The following is an 8,301-nucleotide window of genomic DNA, read 5'->3' on the forward strand; positions in this document are numbered from 1 at the left end:
AATCTCTCTCTTCTTCTTTCTCTCCTCCCTTGAGAAAAAAATAACGCTCAATAACTCTCTCTCAACTATACCCTCTTTCTCTCTCTTCGATTGCACAAACTTATTATGTGTGCTCTACCACCCCCACACACACTTAAAATTAGGCCTTTAGAGGTTGTGGAATAAGAGAAAACACACGCACACAATTTTCTTTTTTTTCCTGTCCCTCTTCTCACCAGCTACTACCGACCTTTCTCTATCATGCTCTTGGTGGCTGGCATCGTTTCCACACACCCACACTATCTCTCTCACTCCTTCTCTCTCTAACTCTCGCTCTCCTATCTTGCTTTCTTTTCATACTATGCACACCAAGTCTACAATCGCCAAAAGCAACACCATGTGGCTCGTAATCTCTCATTCTCTCTCTTCCCCTCCTCGCACGTGCCCATCTTATCTCTCTTTGCTCGTTGTTCCTGGGACCACCATCGCAAACATTTACTCTCTCTCTCTCTCTCTCTCTCTCTCCTCTACTCTGATTTCCACCGTGCAAGAAAATGGGCCTCTCTTTCTATCTTTGAGTCGACGTCAATTAATAGGAGTTTCTAAAGACCAAAGCCTTATGAATGCACATCGAAGATGAATATGAAGAAGCATTGAAGATTAGAGTTACACACTTTTTAAATTTTCCCAAAATGGGCCAACTGCCATGGCTGAGGCAATGGGACAGGACCTTGCAAAGTGTCTGAATTTTTTACACTTAAATTAAGCACCTAATTGAAGTACAATGGGCTTTTGGCTAAGATTTTAGTCATAGTCGCCTCGTCAATGAATTCTATTGAGAAGAAGCCTTTTGCAAGATATTGGGCATTCAAAACTGAACCACTCTGATTGAAGAAAATACAGCTATACAACCAAGCTATTAGTTTTGGCAGGTCTTAACACACTTAGATAGGTTGGGTTCAGATGATGCAGCCAAAAGGTTAATCGCAAGGGGTCATGTCCCTCTTTCACAAGTCAAATTTGAAGGTCCCATGGTTTGTGTGTGCTGCATGGAATTGTCAAAGAAGACATTTTGAAGAATGAGGTTCTTGATTGCAATTGACTATGGTAATCTACTTGTATGCATTGAAATGCACTTTATGAAAATGGATGTCGTATCCTTCTAGAAAGCACTTCCTAAACGGCTCCTATATGCACATGTAAGTGTATGCACAACAAGCATTTTGTCCAACACGTTGTCTTGTGTGTGTGTGAGAGAGAGAGAGTGAGAGAGAGAGAGAGAGAGAGAGAGAGAGGGAGGGAGGGAGAGAGGTGGGTGGCAAACATGATGGTGATTGAAGTGTAAAGGCTCATGGAAGTTGATTACATTGTAGGTGGAATTGTCAATTTGACTCTATGCTTGGATGTGAAGCACCTCCAAAATGAAGCATGAGTCCACCCACATTAGACTTATGTGATGACTTAGCACCAACTCAACCCTCTCACGTGAAAGCTGAAAGTGGGGTGCTACCGAATGAACTATTGCTTCCAATTTCCATGGGATAGTGCCCCCCAAAAAACAAAAAAACACACACACACACACACACACACACAAAAAAAAAAAATTGATTACCATAATAATGGCCAGATTAAGAAGTCCATTATAGAGTTTGACTTATTCAAAGTTTTCTTAATATTTTACTTTTTAAAAGAGCCTTTTCATTCAAGGGTCTCATACAGGTACATTTCATTAAATTGTTTTAAGCTTTCCTATGCTTATTATTAGACCTATCTTTTTTTGACAAAGTATTAAAATATTCTTGTTTTATTTTGTCAATTGGTCTTTCACCCTTTCACCTTGTTGTCTAAGTGTGGCCCTTCTGGGTGCATGACACATGGAGTGAGCTGCTTGATCTAGCTTGTGTGCCCTGTAGTCCCCGTTCACACAACACGAGAGAGAGAGAGAGAGAGAGAGAGAGAGAGAGAGAGAGAGATTACATACTATGGTGTTAGGCCTCGAGAAGAGACATGAAGCATACAACTTGTAATCTTAAGCACTTCAAGGCTTGATACGAGCTTGATGTTGGTTTTGTAATTTTATGCTATGCTTCATACAATTCACTCACGAATGTGAGTTTTGCTATAAAAACAAATAGTAGAAAAAAAATAAGATCATCTACTTTATAATTGTAAGGCTCTTTTTTTTTTTGGGAATATTGTCCCCTCATCCACATGGAATGCTTTGATGTTTATTGTACATTCTTTTGCGACTTGATATAACATTTACACTCACAATCGTGAGCATGGAAAAAAGAAAAGCTTGAAATCATGCATGAAGTTCATGAATCATGCTAAACTGCTCTTAATGAAATTTTCCTTACACGAAATTATGAAATTCTTGCAAAATTTTACAGTCTCATTGGAAATTGTTGATTGTTTGTACAATAAACTATTGTTAACAAAGTTAAGGTTCACAGTGGCATTTTAAAAGAATAAAATGAAACGAAAGAAAAGTCAAGTTATGAAAAGACCCATCACTTGACAAAGATTATAACGACGTTAGGAGGCACCAAGGTCCGTTAAGTTAAAGGGGATGAGATTTATAGAGAGTAAGTTTAAATAAGTGCTTTTAATAATTACACATAATTTTTATTGTTTTTAATATAAAATTATATTATTCACTATACACAAACGGTTTATTTATTATGAAAAGTCTCATTTTAATAATAAAATGATAGATGTACATTGCACATTATTATTTGAAAAAAAATAAAAAATAAAATAAAAATATATAATATACTATTCATTATATATTTATTAATCACGAGTGGTTTATATATTAGCATTTAAATAATAAGATGAAAGGAGTACATTGCACACTATCATCTGTAAATAAAATAAAATAAAAACATATTGAAAAACTAAAACAAAAATTATTTTAATGTCTTTATTTTAAAAAAATAAAATAAATCTTTTGTGAAATTCTTAAATAAAAAAAGTCTATATATGGATCAAACTTTTATGAATATAATCTTTACTATTTTGTTCTCTAAATCAGTTATAGGCATACTAAAAACAAATAAATGAATGTACTATTGGGAAATAGCATTGGAAAGGATATGACTTTTTTTTTTTTCTTTCTTCTTTTCAAAACTTTTGGGCTCTTTTGAGGGTCATATGTCAAAACACTTCACTTAGAATTAGAATTGAATGGCCTTCACCCCTATAGATATTAAGGCCTTTAGCATGGCAGAAAAAAAAATAAATCAATGAAATTAATAAAATTTCAAATCTCAAGCTAACTCTCTTTTCCTTTGAGGTATCTTTTAAAAAGCCCAAAACTAAAGACACTTTTATTTGTGCTCTTTTGTTTGCTAAATTAGGCATTAGAGGAGAAGGCGAAAAGGCGTACAAGTCTACCCAAGAGTCTCACTAAGCAAGCCTTAGGAGAGAAAGCAGATAGATGTGTCAATATCTTTGTAGGCTACAAGGTGTGTGTGTGTGTGTGTGTGCGCTTGTGTTTATAGACAAATAGATGTGTCAATTTCTTTGTAAGCTACAAGGGTGTGTGTGTGTGTGTGTTTGTTTGTTTTGGGAGTGTGGGATGGATGAAATACACAAATCACCTATTGTGATTGTTGTTGAATAGTTCGTATGTTTTGCATGAGTGAGCATAGATGATATACCAAATTCAAAGAGAACTTTATATCTAGGGCTCGAAGGACAAGAATGTCAAGCTTCTGAGTTGAAGTTGTGTGCCAATTTTTGCGGCATCAAGATCAACCAAGTTAGAGAGGGCTTTGGAGGGTGGCAAGAGCTATGATTGTGCTATTCATGGACTTGAGGTTCAAATTATAACAGTTCACAAGTCCATTTAATACATAATTGACACATATGCGACACAAACAATTGCAATGCGGCTAGATATGTGATTGACAGACACTTGTGGATGCACAGAGAGAGTGTCCTGTGATACAAAGAGCAATGGGGCCCAAGAGCGAGTCTGAGGTAAGTTTTTGGCTTGACCATGCAACCCGGCAAGAAGTCCAAGACTAGTCAAACCAAATTTGTCTATGCAACAAAGATTTGAGAGGAGGCGCGTTTAGCACAAACCGAGTGTGAAACGTGTTTTAAAAGATGGAGTCAAGCTTTTTCACAAGGTGTGCGCGCAGGCTTTTCTTGGCCTCCTACTTTAGTTCCCCCGACGGTCTCTCTATGTTTGTATAACCGCGTGCGGGCTTTTCCCTCCCTAGAGAGGCAAGGCGTTTTCGATTGCCATGCTTGCCTTGCGCAGAAATCCACGTCCGATTTCAACCTTCCTCTGCAAACCCTAATCCTATCACAAAACCCTAACCCTAATCCTCTCTGCAGCCCCCGCCATGTCTATCCCTGATGGCGCCACCATCCGCATCCGCGAGGTCTGGGATCGCGATGCGCGCAAGGAATTCGTCCACATCAACAGACTCAAGCGTAAATTTCCCAACATCTCCGTCGATACAGAGTTCCCTGGCTCCTTCCCTGTGTACCTCATCGCTAGCACTGAAGAGGAACGCATCTACCAATCCCTCAGAGCCAACGTCGACAAGATGAAGCTCATTCAGGTCGGCCTCACCCTCACCAATGACATCGGGGAGCTCCCCATGATTGATGGCGCTTACTGTGTTTGGCAATTCAACATCCGCGATTTCGACATCACCACCGACTTGTATGTGGACACATCCATCCAGCTGCTGAAAGCCAGTGGCATTGACTTTGAGAAAAATCGGCGGGAGGGCATTGACTCGCGCAGATTTGGTAGCCTCTTAGTCAAGTACAATTTGGTTCGCAACAAGAAGATTCACTACATATGCTACCAAGGGGACTATGATTTTGCCTATCTGCTTAAGCTTTTGACGGGGGAGTTGCTGCCGGTTACGCATGCAGAGTTCAAGGCAAAGGTACAAGATTTTTTCGGTGCTGTCTATGACATTAGACTTGTGCAGACTACATGCTTTCATCTCAAATGTGGGCTTCAAAAGTTCTCCGACATACTGGGCGTGAAGCGCATCTCGGGAAATGCCCATCAAGCGGGCTCAGACAGCCTGCTCACGTCTTCAGCATATCAAACTATCAAGGACAAATATTCTGGAAATTGTAGAGGAAGGTCTGCTGTAATGCCTCCTGGTCTTGTTAGGACCCTAGTCTTCTGAATGACTATAGGTAGACCATCATTAACCTTTTAGCCCATTTTGAGATACCTCCTCATAGCGAAAAAGTACGTTTTTGATGGTTCTAATGGCAAGTGGTTTCGGTATGCTGGGCAGTACTTTTGCATTTGTGTTGGTTCTTTTGTGTTGGTAATTTTGCCTTTGTGTTAATGATGATTGTTAAAGGTTACATGTGGGTGAATTGTTTTGCCGCAAACATTGGTACCTTGTTTGTTTGTTTCATGCTGTTATGTTTCTATACATGATATAGGGTACAGGACATCCTATTGTACATGCAGGGAATATGGCAAAGTGATATCAACGGAAACATGACATCCTGTTGTGCATACAAGGAATGTGCCACTGCCTGTCACAGATGGCAAAGTGATATCATCATAGAATTGTTTTGAGTTGAGTTCTACAGACTTTTTGGATTACTATGGTTGTACATCTTTGTGTATCATCTTATATGTGGACTTGAGATACATTGTGTGAGCTCGTGACTCCTCACGACGACGTAATTATAACTCCATATGCTGATGCACTTCATGGGGCCTCACATCATGGAGTGCGCATCTTTGATTGGCAATCAGAGAAAAAAATTTAACATCTCAAAACAAGGATAATTGGTAAAGATCTCTAGAAAGTTTAACTTTTTGTTCCTTGGCAGCAGAGCTAATCTATCTTTTTTTTTTTTTGAGCTAATAAAAGATTTATAACTGCATGTCAGCTTCTTTGAACTTCCTTTGAATTGAGTGCAAAGTGCTCCGTTCAAGCATTCTGAGCCAGGATACCAATTCTGATGAGGAAAAGCTTTGGATTGAGGAGTTCATGACTAGATGTAAGAGAGCATGCTGTCATTTTAAGGGCAGTATGATTATGTCAAGGAACGTGGTTGGGGATAAGTTTTAGACATGTCGCACACTAAGTCAGAGATGGTTTTTATAATTGTCCAATGTCCACCACCTTTAGCAAGATGTGTTGATTTCGAATTATCCATCAAAGTAAGATAGGAAAACATCTGTAGTTATGGTCAAGAGAGTAGCTCAAAAAAGTATTTATCTATTCATTCAAGGACCCTCTATTGAATTGATGTTAACCAAATTTGGTGAGAGGTGTAGGACAACATAATTTTTTTTCTTTTTCTAGAGAAAGTACCTTTTGATTATGCACACTAAGGTGCCAATGACGAAGAATATCTTGAATTTCCTCAAAATGCTGTAACAATGAGGTAGTGTTGGTCTATGGTGAGCTTATCAACTTTGAGCTTTGTAAATTATGCCTCGATTTGTGTTTGTGTAAGGAAAGTCTTATCCAATGACATCGGCTCCTTGGTAACTATTAGTTGCTTGGTTTGATATGCCCGACATAGACCAATATTACCCATCCTTTACCTCATACTATCATAATCACATGAGGTCCTTTAATGAATAAACCCATTCACTAACCAAACAAAGTCTCACAAATGTTTGTACATAATTGCGTTGCGATCTTCGCTCGCTTATTAATTTCATTTAACAACGTAGAATGGGCCATGGGGACAGAGGAAGGTACACAATTGAGAGTGTATCTTATGTTAGCGAACTAAAAATTGTTGTCTCAAAGGGTGGAAGCACAACTATGGTTTAGGTCACATACAAAGGTGGTCTTTAACATGGTTTATATATTCCGTTTCTTTTTTCTCTATTTTATACACTTAGGCACAAGACACATTGTATTGTGTTAGTGGCTCACACAAGTGTATAGCTGTACACTTAGGGTTAGTAGCAGTTAGTGATGGGCGATCGGTCACATGGCCATTAAACCTAACATTCTCCCACTTGATGGCCAATGTGAGAGACCATAAGAATGGAGGAGAACCACGCTTCACCCAATACCCATCGCTCACGACAGTGCTGAAACTAATGACTGGAGAGACTTTTAGTGAGTGTATCCACTGTGTTCTTTGACATAGGAATCTTTGATAAATCAAGGCTCTTGTTTTCCAGGCATTCATGAGGATTGAAGTGATAACGCACATCAATGGGATCAAGTGTAGGAGTCGGGAGCCGCAACGGAAGAGGAAGATGAATACACACATCAATGTGTTTCATTCTGTAATGAAACACTGGATTGTTAGCCAAGGCAATAGCACTCTGACTGTCACAATAAAGAACTGGTGTACACTGTTCCAACCCAAGATCTTTCATTACACAAGCAAGCCAAATAGCTTCTTTGCATGCCTCACTCAGAGCAACATACTCTGCCTCTATGGTAGAAATGGATGTACAGTTTTGAAGAATGGATCTCCAAGAAATCGCAGAATCATCAAATGTGTAAATCCAGTCTGTTGTTGATTTACGATTGTCAACACAGCCTGCATAATCACTGTCTACAAATCCCTGAATGGATGACTCTCCATGACCATAGCATAATTGTCTATCTGCAGTGCCACTCAAGTATGTGAGAATCGACTTGACAGCATCCAATGCTTTTTACTAGGGTTAGACAGAAATCTGCTGACAACTCCCACTGCATGTGCAATGTCAGATCTTGTAGCCACCATGGCATACATAAGGCTACCACAAGATGAAGCATAAGGAACCTTAGCCATCGCAGCTTTTTCCTCAACATATTTGGGACACTTGTTCTTGCTAAGTTTCAAATATGCAGGCAATGAAGTACTCAAAGCCTTCCCCTTTTGCATGTTGAAATGATCAAGAACCTTGTGCACATACTCTTTTTGAAAAAGGTACAAAAACCTCTTCTTATGGTTAGGAGTAATGCGCATACCCAAAATGTGATTGGCTTCACCAAATCTTTCATGTCAAATTGACTTTTTAGCTTGGTTTTCAAGTCAGCAATGTCCTTCTTGGAATGACCACCAATATGCATGTCATGTACATAAAGGATAAGTACAATAAGTTGTCCATTGGGTTGTCTTTTCACGTAAAGACATGGATCCTCATTACTGCGCTTATAGCCTAGGGAACACACAAATGCATCAAACTTTTGATGCCATTCTCTGAATGATTGCTTCAAGCCATAGAGACTTTTCAGAAGCTTACACACCAAATGTTCCTTGGCCTTTAGCACAAACCCTTCAGGTTTCTGCATATAAATCTCTTCCTCGATACCACCATGTAAGAAAGCTGTAATAACATCCATTTGATCAAGC

At 39.0% G+C, this 8,301-nt stretch overlaps 1 pseudogene; it reads left to right on the forward strand.

The window, feature by feature from the left end:
* Window positions 1-4,117: 4,117 nt before the first annotated feature.
* LOC147445816 (putative CCR4-associated factor 1 homolog 7 pseudogene) lies at window positions 4,118-5,251 on the forward strand (annotated as a pseudogene).
* Window positions 5,252-8,301: the final 3,050 nt, after the last annotated feature.

The sequence above is a fragment of the Adiantum capillus-veneris genome, chromosome 12 (genome assembly GCF_014529385.1).
Source record: "Adiantum capillus-veneris isolate H3 chromosome 12, ASM1452938v2, whole genome shotgun sequence".
In the NCBI taxonomy this organism is placed as follows: Eukaryota; Viridiplantae; Streptophyta; class Polypodiopsida; order Polypodiales; family Pteridaceae; genus Adiantum; species Adiantum capillus-veneris.